Raw genomic sequence first — 13,825 nt, forward strand, 5'->3', positions numbered from 1 at the left:
AGTCGAATCATCAGGAAGCAAGGTAAGGGAGGATATTACCTCACAATTGGCTTCATACAAGACAGACAAACATGGAACCTGCCATGAGCTGTCAGGAGCATCATTCTCTGCAAATACTATACACAAATTTTGTGAAATCCAAACGTGGACAGTGAAATGCATATGTAATGTAAGTACAGCCAATATTTAGCTACTGATATATGTGTTTTTTTTCTCTGAGACCCTATACCTAACAGCTCCTCTTTAAGTGCTTTGTGCATGTAATAATGGTGAGATGTATTGAGGTCACGTTACATAAAATATGACCATCAATACCAGGCTCCCTCCCTATATTGTTTTTAATTGTTTTTAATTGTTATTGACTAGTTTTTTAGTAAAGTATTTCCCTAATTATAAAGCATACATTCTGCTTACATACATTGGATTTGAGGCCGTTCTTTTTTTCACCTTCTTATTAAAAGCATTTCAGTGTTCACTATTATAAAATGTTTGATTTTCCTGCCACATGTCTATATGTATTTATATATAAATGGTTCTGATTTTGTTTTTACTTGGCAAATTTAAATCTATTCTGATTTTTTTTTCTTATTTTATTTAGTATTAATTTTTTTTATTTAAAATTGATTGGGTATTTCCTTACATTTCATCTCTTTGTTTTGCTTATAAATCAAGCGGAAAGCGGATAGATGCGACACACAGCCCTGTCACATGATCTGCCTGTCACATGAGTATGGCTGCCAATTAGAAAGACCTGCTGTGATTGATCACTTGCCAAACTTTGGAAATTAAGTCTGGTACACACCTCTAATTTTGATTGGCCAGTGAGTGGACAATTTTACCACTTCCATGTAGTATGAGAACTTACCTACACAATCTGCTCATAGTATTCAAAGTCTGTTGGCCCTTGTACTACATGGAGGTGGTAACATTGGTCAGTGATACTATACGGTCATCGTGAGAGCAGGGTTAAGTAATGGGGCATTTTCTTTAGGAGAAAAAAATTAAACCTCTCATTAAATTCTGGAAAATATCTTTATCAGATGGAAAATTCACCATCACATTAAACATTAGCACTCTTATGACGTCTGTTACAATAAATATTTAAAGAGAGTGAACTGCGATGAAGTGGGTTTACCTGTCTTTACCAATAAATTCCTATCTGCAAGCACTGCCATGAAAGAGCTGCTATTCTATCTAGAGAGTCTGATGTGACCTATATTAGCTGGAAAGCACTACAGATTTCTAGCTTTTACCGCTATATATTATTTGTGTGAGCGGCCGTAACTAGTTTAGGCCCGGTTCACACTTGCGGTGGCCCTCCGGAATCGCCGTGCCGGAGCCGCACCGCCTGCAGAACGGACGGAACGGACGCACGGCATAGCAATTAAAGCCTATGCGTCCGTTCACATGGGTCCGTTCTGCAGAACCGGAGCCGGACCGGATCCGGGCCGGATCCGGACTCCGGCCTCCGTTCCAACATGCGCTATTTTTTCATCCGGCCCCTCCGGCAGCCGTATCCGGGGCGGAGCCGGACTGCACCATCCGGCCAATACAAACAAATGGGAACCGGAGGCCGCACAACACACTGGCTGAGAAATCCGGATGTTCTACCCCACTTCCTATGCGGATTTTTGCGGCGATATTGGCTGGGGACACATGGGCAAGCATTTTGGAGTGGAGCAGCACGAGCTGGAGGTGTTGGCAGGATGTTGGCAGCATGTCGGAGGTGGAGGTGAGTGCTAACAGCAGAGGGCCTGATTCCACAGGTCCCCCTTCTGCTGACCTCCCAGACCCCAACATTTTTTTTTTTTTTTACGTTAACTTTGCCAAACGGATCCGGATCGCATCCTGATTACTACCTGATGCAACCTGACCGGATCCGGATCGGATCCGGATCAGAACCGTACGGTTCCGATCCGGATCCGGTCCGGATCCGGTCAGGTCATCCGGTCCGTTTGGCAAACAACCGCTAATGTGAACCGGGCCTTATAGCACAAATCAATTGAGGAGCAACCACCAAAAATATATATAATTGTGTATTTTTATAAATTAAACTTGTTGGCTCTGCAAATGCCTATTACAAAGTTTATTGATACAAAATACTTATTCCTGAAAACAGCATGATGTTCCCTTTAAAAACAATGTTAAAAACACAAGGAAGGGAGGGAGGGCTCCATCTCAGTTTCCACCAATCACCATCTGGTTATCACACTGGCCACCAATATGGTCTGATTGTGTGTGGACCATGCACACCCAAGCGACCTCTTATTCATGCGAAACGTGACAGCTGACGGCTGTGTGGGGGTAGAGCGAGGAGACACTGGCAGCACCACGGTAATACCTTTTCTAATTGCTCATCTTTTGCTTATCTCTCCCATGGTCAGTGCTACCATAGAGACAAAGGGGGCAACTGCCCCAGGGCCTAAGGGGTCTCCCCCCCAATTTAACTGTTGCTCCCTACCGCTCCTGCAGAGTCTTTGGCAACATAGCATCTCACCTGTCCCGGCGGGCGCACCAGTCTGTGGCTCAGTGCACTTCCATCTGCATCTACTGCACCTGGTGCCACATGGGGTGATGGCAGATGAGTCCAGGAGTGGCAGCAGCAAGACAGGTAAGATTTGACACTGCACAGACAACGGCGGGGGGGGCTTTTTCCTTTGGGGGATGGAGCCCATCACATTCATCATTTAATTGCGTTACGTTGCTTTCTTGAACTCGATCTAGGTCTTTCTAATGAGACCTTTTAAATTGGGTCAAAACATCAATCGGGCATGCTTGTTGCGTCACATATTTTTACCTGATTTGATAAAACGATTGAATCCAATGGTTGATCGGGCCACAAAATCGCTAGATGTATATGCACCTTAAGTGGTTAAGCTACTTGTCACATACCTGGGCAATTAAAAAGTACATCATTAATGCTCAGCTGGCAAAACAAGCAAGATTTAATTTGCAGCAAAACTAACATTTTCCTCTGTAGTGTCAATATCAGTCTAACTATCAATGACTCATTTTAACAGAGACTCAGTAAATGAGATGTCCTCTGCCTAGCTGACAGGTTAAACCAGCCAACCCAACTGTCAGCCTGATATCTTGGCCAATAATAATAATAATTCTAATTCATTTGTAGCCAGAGTTGTGTGTTGGCAGCGGCACTGACGGCACAGGATAATGTCACAAGCTGAAATCTTCTGGTGGTGTCATCACATTATTAGCATTATTCATATTATTATACAGTTGGGAAGCTATCTACACTTAGTTCGGTTCATTTTCCAAGTTTTCTTAAAGCACAACTCTGAAATGTGCTCACCCAAACTAACCACTTAGCTACTGTATATCAGTTCTTGCAACTGATGATCACTGTATTTATTATGCTTATTATATACTTTGAAAGACTGCTGAAAACAATATAGCTGGCCACACATCTAGTGATATTGCGGTGTGATCAACTATCCAATTTGATAAATGTATCAAACCGGATGAAAATTGAGGCTGCAACAATCGAGCAAGCTGGAAAATCTTGGACCGATGTGGCCGATCAGGTTAGCGGTGTTAATGGCGTGTAATATCACGTTGACCAAGGAACGCGATGGACCCCGAGCCGCTGTCCCCCCAAATGTAAATGTCTCCACCCAGTGCTCGTGCATTTTAGATGTCTCCTCATCCGCCTTCAGTATTCCTTAGCAGCCTAGTGGCCCCTCATCCCCCACAATATTCTCTGGCAGTCTAGTGGTCCTCCCATTCCTCCAACATATTCCGTGGAAGTCTAGTGGTCCCCTTATGCAACCAAACTATTTGAACGGGTAGTCTAGTGGTTCCTCAAAGTATTCCCTATTTGATCTAGTGGTTCTCCATCCCCCTGGTAGTCTAGGCATCCCCCCATCACCTTCAAAATATTCCCTAGTCTAGTTGCCCCTCTCCCTCCCAGTATAAATATGAGTGAAGCTCTCTCAACACTTCCCCTACCCCCGGGTAATATAATGGCATGCAGCTCAACAAATGGTAGGCACCCCTACCTCAATGGAAGGGAAACTTCTTTTAAAAACCTCCCCTCTCCAACACAAATATTGGCATCCCCATTATTTTATTACAAAATGCAGAGCGTGCAAAGCGGGAGAGTACATGGATCTCTTACCTGACAGTTGATGCGCGTTCTGTTTGCATGCTTCAGGACTGCTCCTTTTGTACTCCCCCAGTGGCAGCAAGACTAGATGTGCATGCCTGTTTCCACCACTGCACTCGGGGAGTCATAGAAACGGGTCTAGCTGGATGAATGTGTCCAGACTGAGCATCACAGAGGTGACTTAAATGCTCCCCTCCCCTGCCTTATTCCATCACATTGCTCCACAACTCTGTACCGGCCCACCATAATTGAGCGGGTGTGTTGGGGGGGGACACTTGAAGGGCCCCTATGGACTCAGGGCCCTGAGCAACTGCTCAGTTTGCCCATTGAAGAGCAGACCCTGTTAATCTAATCCCTAGTCAGTCATTGATTTATTTTATCTAATGCAGTCTAAAGGTGGCCATACACTGGCCCGATTCCCGGCCGTTTCGACAGCAGATTCGATCCTGGGATCGAATCTGCTGCCAATCGTTCGCGGTAAACGCCGCCGACGATCCGATTTCCTCCCGAAATCGGATCGGTCCGTCGATCGCGCCGTGCGGGAAGTTACCCTCGATCGCCCGCGGGTAAAGTGCGCGTCGCTAGCGGCGGCCGATCCGATGAAAAATACATTACCCGATGCGGGCTCCCGGGCGTCTTCTCCGCATCTTCTCAGCGCTGCACCCGCTCCATCCCGGCGCTTCCTGGGTCACTGCGGTGACCCAGGAAGTTCAAATAGAGGGCGCTCTATTTGAACTTCCTGGTCACGGAGTGACACAGGAAGCGCCGGGATGGAGCAAGAACAGAGCGGTGCGGTGCAGCGTGGAGAAGACGCCCGGGAGCCCGCATCAGGTAATGTATACGGGGGGGGGGGGCAGGCGGCAGGAGCAGCTGAACAGATTGTGATCGGTTTCAGGCTGAAATCGATTCACAATCTGTTTGCAGTAAAGGCAGCCATACGATCCCTATCTGATCAGATTCGATCAGATAGGGATCTGTCAGCTGGTCGATCTGATGGCACATCGACCAGTGTATGGCTGCCTTAAAGCTAGCCATATACAGCTTGACTATGAGCCATTGAACATAATCGATCGACCACTCTCCAATTAGAATCAGATTGGATAATGATCAATTCTTTCCACACACATGATCATTGATCAACTATTGCTCCAACCCCATCAAATTCGATCGGTCAATAAACAAATCTTCCAGGAACTGAATTACAACGGGCACCTTAAAGAGGAACTGTAGTGAAATAACATAATGAATACAATTGCTTATTTTTCAATATTAATTGTAGGTTATTTAGTCAGTGTTTACCCAGTGTAAAATCTTTCCTCTCTCTAAATCACATTCAGAAATGTATCACTGGTGGTGACATTTTTAATTCTGCCAGTTGGAAAAAGCCATCATTTCCCACAATGCAATGAGGTTCACAGACAGCAAACTGACAGGACCATGGTCATGACATCACACTGTGGGAGGGGTTTCACCACAATATTAGCCACACAGACCCCCCCCATTGATCTATTTGAGAAAAGGTAAAGATTTACCAGAGGAAAGAGGGTATCAGCTACTGATTGGCGTGAAGTTTTATCCTTGGTTAAAGTTCCTCTTTAAGGTCAATTTTTTTTTGGGGGGGGGGGGCATTCCAAATACAGATAGTTATCTGTATGTTTTTGGGATGTGTGAGGAAACCCGCACAAACAGAGGGAGAACATAGAAACTCAATGAAGAATCTTGCAGAACTAGGGTCCCTGCTTCAAACCTGGACCAGCGTACTACAAAACATTGATGGGACCCTCCAATGTTCGTACCCTTTCCCTTGCCTACCCCTAGTGACTCTCACAGCCTTGGAGCCTATCTTGCAAGGGTCATAAAACAAGTGTGAACATCAACATTTTTAAAGTGTAGCAACAAAAATACCTGATCTGCAGGTTGGACCTCTATATCAGAGGGAATAAAGTAGTAGTTACAGCTCTTACAGGTACAGCCTCCTTACAGCTCTGGTCTGCCCTGCAGAATGGCTGTTCCCCTATAGTTACTTCCCTGCCCTTAGTACATAGAAGTTCAGGCACTGCAGGGGCGGTAACCCGTAATAATGACGCGAAATTAAAAAGGGGGGCTCATTCACATCAATGCTAATCAGGGGATTAAGGTTAGGCGCCCTCCAGACGGGGTTAAGGTTAGGCACCACCGGTTGTCTTAGGGTTAGGCACCATCTGAGGGTCTTAGGGTTAGGCACCACCAGTGGGGTCCTAGGGTTAGGCACCACCAGGGGTGAGGTCTTAGCGTTAGGCACCACCAGCGGGGTCTTAGGGTTAGGCACCACCAGGGAATTCTTAGGGTTGGGCACCAACAAGGGAGTGTTCTATGTGAGAGTAGGGAGAGGTTAAATAGTAAAATATTGGTAAGCATTAAAGATATTTTACCACATGACTGAAGTAGTACAATATCAGTAAATTAAGCAATATTTTTTATACTTTTACTGGTACTCATTTTAGTAAATGTAAAAATAGAGGTTACAGTGGCGAATAGAGCATTAGTATTATATATACCGGTATATATTTTATGTCATATATGGCGCTCATTTTACTTAACAATAACTTTAATATCGTTTATATCTAGCGCCCTTTTTAACCAGCGCCTTTATCATATGCACGGCCTTGTAGGTGCTCAGGGATAAAAAAAATGTCTTTACTTAAAGGGGAACTTCAGCCTAAACAAACATACTGTCATCAAGTTACATTAGTTATGTTAATTAGAATAGATAGGGAATATAATCTCTTACCCACCCTGTTTTAAAAGAACAGGCAAATGTTTGTGATTCATGGGGGCTGCCATCTTTGTCATGGGGGCAGCCATCTTTTTGGTTGAAAGGTGGTGACAAGGAGCAGGAGACACAGTTCCAACTGTCCTGTGTCCTGATTACCCCTCCCAGCTGCACACGCTAGGCTTCAAATGTCAAAATGTAAAAAAAAAAAAAATTGCACCAAAACAGCAGAACAAGAACAACAACATCAGAAATCCCATCATGCTTTGCACAGCATCAAGGGAAAAAAGCCCGGGCAGTTTTCTTCTGTGCAGCTAAAAATGAGGCTTGTATAAGAGAAACAAAGTTCTGATGCTGTGAAACTGTTAAAGAAACACCAAGCCTTTTCAGTGCTGCTGAGTCGATTTTTAGTCCGGAGGTTCACTTTAAGCAGGTTGGTCAGCAAAGGGCCTTACAGATAGTCTTTACAATGTTAGTAATGTCGACATTGGGTATCGATTTGCTGCTATATGGCATAGAGTTGTTCATTTATTTCACCCCATTATTAATAGATTTGGTTTCTCCTGTTGTGATAAGGCACAATTCCAGATAATTAATGAGAGATAGATTATTTTCCTTATCTCCTACAGTTCTCCACCTGGAGGGCTACTTAATGGACTCTGAATGCTGGAATGCATTCGTCAACAACGTATAATTCTCACAATGAGAAACATTGGCAAATTTATGCCATAAACTTGCCTCAGTAAGCAGACCGAGATAGGCATGCCTCATTAATTAATTCCAAATGCACTAACAAAAGCGTTTTCAACCATCAAAGTGAAAAGTGTTATTCATTTCTGAGGCAGACAATTATATTTCACATCATGTACATTTTTAGCAGCGTGCCAGAGTGCTAGAAATTATAACCTTTCAGCTAGAAGTGGTGGGAAAAAAAGATTAGGAGCAAACCAACCAAAAAGATAGTTTTCAGAGGCTCAAATTTATTAAAGCAATCCTGAAGTGAGAAAAAAAGGATGTAGATATTCACAGGGCCAGATTTCTGGAAAGGGCACAAAAGCCCAGGCCTTGGGCGGCTGCAGCCCGCATAGGCACCCGATAATGAGAGAAGGGTTGCTATATATGAAAGAACATGAAAAAGGGAAACTGATTCCCAAGGGAGTTGTTAATGGAAGAGAGGGCCTACTGTACATAGATGATACACATGGAAGAGGGGGCAGCACATGAAAGGGGAGCCCCAACATACTTGGCAAAGGAGCATATATAGATGATGGATCTCATAGAGCCTTCTCAGTCCTCTCTCCTAGTCCTCGTTCTAGCATTGTCCCCCTGGTAAAATTATTTGACCTTCAGGTCAAATAAGTCTTTGGCCCCTTTCAGAACCACTTGTGTCCTGTCCCTATTGGATATGCCCATCTTCAGAAGCACTTACCCTCTTTTCCTGAAATTAAGACATCCCTCAAAAGTAAGCCCTAGCAAGAATTTTGAGCATGCTCAAAATACGATCCCTACCCTGAAAGTAAGCCCTAGCAGCAGTAAGGGGAAAACATCTGGAAAATTGTGTTATTACTGGAGCCCGGAAACACAAGTTGCCGTACTTCTTCCCCATAGGCTGAAGCTCGGGGACACAGTGTCATGGAGCTGGGGGAAAGAAGAGGATGCAGGGGGATATCGGAGGACAACAAGAGGACATGAGGACAGCGGAGGACAAAGGAGTACATGGAATAGAAGAGGACAAGGGGACAGAGGGGGACAATAGAGGACATAGGGGGACAGTAGGACACAAGAGGTGGATCCAACAGAGGAAGAGGTGGCACAGTGGGGAAGGCAGGAGGACACACAGCACAGAAACTTGTGTGTTCATAGAAATATAACACATCCTCTGAAAATAAGCCCTAGCACATTTTTTGGTGCAAAAATTGATATAAGACACTGTCTTATTTTCGGGGAAACATGGTAGAGGTGTGCAGTGCTTCATAAAGCCTTCCCAGACCTGTAATTAAACCTGCCACAAAGTACAAAAAATGTTGACACTACCTTATAAAACAACCCACCCCTGAAAACATGTGGACCTAGCCATAGAGCAAGCTAACAGTGCCCTTATTGGAGTGCACTCATATTAGCATCAGGACAAATATTTGTCAACTCTTTAGGCCCAGTTAAAAAGATCCACTCAACAGCATCATCCACCAGAGGTTTGGGAAGCAGCATGAGTCACTCCGTGTGTATAAGGATACACGCCTCTATTCATATGAATGTACGCACTCATTACAGATGCAAGATTACGTGTCTAACTTCTTCAGTTACGCCAACTTAAAGAATATATCTACGCAGATATTCATGACTGTTACCACTTGTCAGATACCATGTGTCAGCATCAGTCGTACCTCCCAGGCATTAGCTAGCCTGCTGTGGCATGTGTTAGCAAAGTCTGCAGGAGGCCTCCTTTCCTGCTTACAGAGGGTGCTAAGCTGACAGTGCTTTGCCATAGAAGGCAGTGGGGGGGAAGGCCTTATACCCCAGTAGCCCTAATGGGCCGGGCTGGCGGCACCATCTGGTAAATCAATATATGAAGGGGGGGACCCTATCGATCCTGATGGTTTTATATACATTTATGGACTGATAATAAGCACTGCCACTATTAATTAGTATTGGGGAAAAGGAGCTTGTTGTGCTGTGTGAGGAGTCTGACAGTGAGTGAGGAGGGGGGTGGCAGGAGAGCAGTTGACTTGCACAGCAGAAGGGAGGAGGCGGTACTGCTGTCCTGACTGAGGAGGAATGGAGGATGGCCGACTGGCTGAGGGTGAGCAGTTTGTTTGTCACAGACTCACACAGCCAGCATGTGTGCTATTGTGTTGAGTTGCAGCAGCATGTCATGTGAGAACATTAACTATTGTAGCTAAATGGACATTCCTGTCGCACCCATTCGGCTGCTACTGCGCCCGCACACTCCCGTGCCACCCCCCATTAGCCTGGAGATCAATGAATGGGAACATACTTGGCAATCTTTCTGAAGAAAAAAAAACTTTTCCATCCTCCCTATACTTCCTGGAATCGAGAGCGTTAGCTTCCAGGACTAAAAAAATAAATACATTTGACTGTAAATAGTAAAACTACATCCAAATACATGTTTTTAATTAAATAAACACATATTATTACATTTAAAATTAACTGTTTACCTCCCACACCAAAAACTACCCAAATAAAATTTTTAATAAAAAAAAAAATTACAATTAAAATAAACATGAATAGTTACCTAAGGGTCTGAACTTTTTTTTAATATGCATGTGAAGAGGGTGTATTACTGCTATTTTTTAAATTGTAAGCTTGTAAATAGTGAATAGGACGCAAAACTGCAAAAATGCACCTTTATTTCCAAATAAAATATTGGCGCCATACATTGTGATAGGGAAATAATGTAAATGGTGTAATAACCGGGACAAATGGGCACATAAAATACACAGGTTTTAACCACTTTACCCCCCGCCCGTACGAATTTCTCCGTCCCTTTTTCCATCCTTTAACCCCCAGGGACGGAGAAATCCGTACTTTCCGCGCTCCCGCCGCTGCCCGCGCTCCCGCTCGTAAACACGCTGCCGGCCACTCGTAAACATGCCGCCGCTTGCTCGCCCGGAGATCAATGAACGGGAAAATCCATTCCCGTTCGTTGATCTAAGCCCCGCAATGATCCGCTGCTCTCCGATGAGCAGCGCGATCATTGTGAAAAAAAAACCACGTTACCAGCCTCCTTGTACTTCCTCCAAGCCTCCGGAAGGACGCTTGGAGATCGCATTAAACAAAAAGATACTGTTGCCATCTTGTGGCCAAATAGTAAAACTACACCCTAAACATTTTTCACATACAAATGAATTACTTATACACAAAAAATTAACTCATTACCTCCCACACTCCCCATTTTTTTTTTGTAATTAAAAAAAAATTAAAAAATTTACAATTAAAAAAAAATACATAAATAGTTACCTAAGGGACTGAATTTTTTAAATATTTATGTCAGGAGGGTACAACACTGTTACTTTATAAACTATGGGCTTGTAATTAGGGATGGACGCAAAACTGAAAAAAATGCATCTTTATTTTCAAATAAAATATTGGCGCCAAACATTGTGATAGGGACATAATTTAAACGGTTTTATAACCGGGACAAAAGGGCAAATAAATTTCATGGGTTTTAATTACAGTAGCATGCATTATTTAAAAACTATAATGGCCGAAAACTGAAAAAATAATTAATTTTTTCCCACATTTTTCCTATTTTCCCATTAAAACACATTTAGAATAAAATAATTCTTGGCATAATGTCCTACCTAAAGAAAGCCTAATTGGTGGCGAAAAAAACAAGATATAGTTCATTTCATTGTGATAAGTAATGATAAAGTTATAGACGAATGAATGGAAGGAGCGCTGAAAGGTGAAAATTGCTCTGGTGCTCAGGGGGTAAAACCCCTCAGTGGTGAAGTGGTTAATTATGGTAGCATGTATTATTGTTGTCATTGTTTATTTAATATTCCTGTTAAAATGCATTTAGAGAAAAATACTTCTTAGGAAAATGTTCCACCCAAAGAAATCCTAATTAGTGTTGGAAAAAACAAGATCTAAACCAATTAAATGTGATAATTAATGATAAAGTTGTTAGCAGATGAATAGGAGGTGAATAGCTTGGATGCATAAGGTGAAAAACGACTGGGGCTGAAATGGTTAAATGAAGAAGAGTAAATTGTCGGGTGCTGTGCGCTCATGCTGCTGCTGGACAGTCTGTGCTGGGGAGTCAGGCATCCTAAGCTCCCAAACCGGAATCTTTGCTCCGCATTTGCTCCGATTTCATCAGAGCCAACACAAGCCTAGAACTCAGACTCCTAATCTCAGGCCACCAATGTATGCTGCAAGGCCATCGCAGCCCTCCCTCCCTGGAAGCTCTGCACTACAGCCAAAAGTTTGTAAATCATTCAGGCCAGGCTCCAAAGGGACAATCATTTTGAAAGCACGGCCACAGGTGCAAGAAGCACAGCTTCCTACCATCCACACTGGACCAGGCCGCAAGCCTATGGCTACATTCTTGCAAACATGGCCAGGACTGTCACTTGCCACCTAAGGGGGACCCTCAGACTCTCTCCTATAACTCCTTCTTTTTCTATCTTCTCTCTCTCCATCTGCACTTGCGGTGGGGTGTCTGTAATTGCTGCAGAGTAGTGAGCGCAGATTTGGCTGCTCCGCTCGACATAACACTCAGAAGGACCCCACTGGGCCTCCTCCACCGTATTAATGTATTGTGCAACGTGCTATGCGTAATGTATATGATGATGTTGATCGCTTGTATATCTCTGCTATTGCTGTAACTACTTGTTCTTATACTATCATGCTGTTACTGTACCATCGCCGACCCTGTATGTGCCAAAAATAATTCCGGGTACAACCCCCGTTGTACTTGGCGAAATAAATGATTCTGATTCTAATTCTGATTCTGATTCCAAATGGGGAGGGGAGGCACATCCTCATAAGTTTGCCTCAGGCAGCAAGAAGTCTAGAACCAGCCCTGAGGACAACCAGGGAAGTGAAGGGGGCTAGAGGAAGTCTCAGGTTCTCTTTAAAGCTGCTTTTGCCTTTTATCAAATCCTGTTTACTTTCCTGCAGAAGAGTAAATGGAGATTCTGATTACTTTCTGCAGAAAATAGTATTTTTTTTCTCCAGAAACTACAATAACTAAAGTTACAGAAATGAAATTCCACCACAATCCGGTCTCCATGAAATATAACTTTTATGTGAGTATGAAGATAAGCTATTTAAATTAGTTTTACAGGCACTCATAACCAATTGCTGGGCTATATATACAGCGATGCAAATGTTATGCTTGCCAAATAAATTGTCACATGAAAGCTACAACATTTATCATCTGGCCCAAGCAAAATGCATTTCACAGATCCAAACTAGTGAAACCACACAAGAAACCCTTTCTGACATTGTTACTCTGCTTCTTCAATGAAATTTTTACACCATTCTGGTATGAGTTGAGTCTGTTCTCTGTCGAATAATCTCCTCTGACCTTGTAACGCTGGAGTCCTCGGATCAATGATAGGACAGAGCATCATCTGTGTCATGCTCAGCAGGACGTCCATCAGAGGCCTGCTCGTGCACGCAAGGCAGACAATGGCTTTATGTGTTTAATTTGAGTGTACCTAAGATGACGATAATGGCTATATTTATACTTACCTGGGGTTTCCTCCAGCCCTACGAGGTGCGTAGGCTCCCTTGCCCTCCTCTCCTGCCTTCTAGTCCCCCCCAGTAATCTGGCCGGTTGCAACCAGTCGTGTGCTTCTGCGCATGCCTGGCGCGACCTCGCGCCGGTGCCCGGAAGCGTTCTGCGCCTATTCAATACTACTGCGCAGGCACAGAACGGAGCGTTCTGTGGCTGTGCATACAGCGTTCTGTGGCTGTGCATACAGCCGAGCCACGCTTGCGGCCAGCCTCCACCATACTCCTCCGCATGCATATCACAAAGAATTCAGAATAACAAGATGTAGTTTTATAATGCAATGCACACTGCTCCTCTCAATAACTATTAGTGTCTTCATTTTAACATTTAAAAACAAGAAATATATCAATTTAATTGATGGGATTAAAGATTAGAGTGAGTTAACCTCCCTGGCGGTGCATTTCTGTCTGGATTTATGGGTCTAAAAGCGGTACACTGTTTTCAAGAATTTTAGGCCTACAATTCTTAGGTCTTGACTCAACAAAATATATCAGAATAAAAGCCCGGTAGACATTCTGCATGTAAATAAAAGACTGGAACACAAAATTGTCGAATTAATTAAATTTATAAATAAACTTAAAAAATTGTGAAACTTTACAAATAAGACAGACAGAGAGTAGTCAAAATCCAGGCAGAGGTCGGTTCAGGCACCAGGCAGAGAGTAGTCAAAATCCAGGCAGAGGTC

General features: G+C 43.6%; 1 long non-coding RNA gene across 3 annotated transcripts in view; it reads right to left on the minus strand.

The window, feature by feature from the left end:
- LOC137543972 (uncharacterized) overlaps positions 1–13,825 on the minus strand; it is a 151,005-nt gene that overhangs the window by 20,838 nt on the left and 116,342 nt on the right. The window contains exon 5 of one of the 3 annotated variants that reach the window (XR_011025687.1): positions 2,831–2,892. The exons of the other annotated variants lie outside the window; for them this stretch is intronic. This is a non-coding gene — a long non-coding RNA (uncharacterized lncRNA). Of the gene's footprint in view, positions 1–2,830; positions 2,893–13,825 lie in introns of those variants that run through there. 3 annotated transcript variants of the gene reach the window in all.

The sequence above is a fragment of the Hyperolius riggenbachi genome, chromosome 2 (assembly GCF_040937935.1).
Source record: "Hyperolius riggenbachi isolate aHypRig1 chromosome 2, aHypRig1.pri, whole genome shotgun sequence".
In the NCBI taxonomy this organism is placed as follows: domain Eukaryota; kingdom Metazoa; phylum Chordata; class Amphibia; order Anura; family Hyperoliidae; genus Hyperolius; species Hyperolius riggenbachi.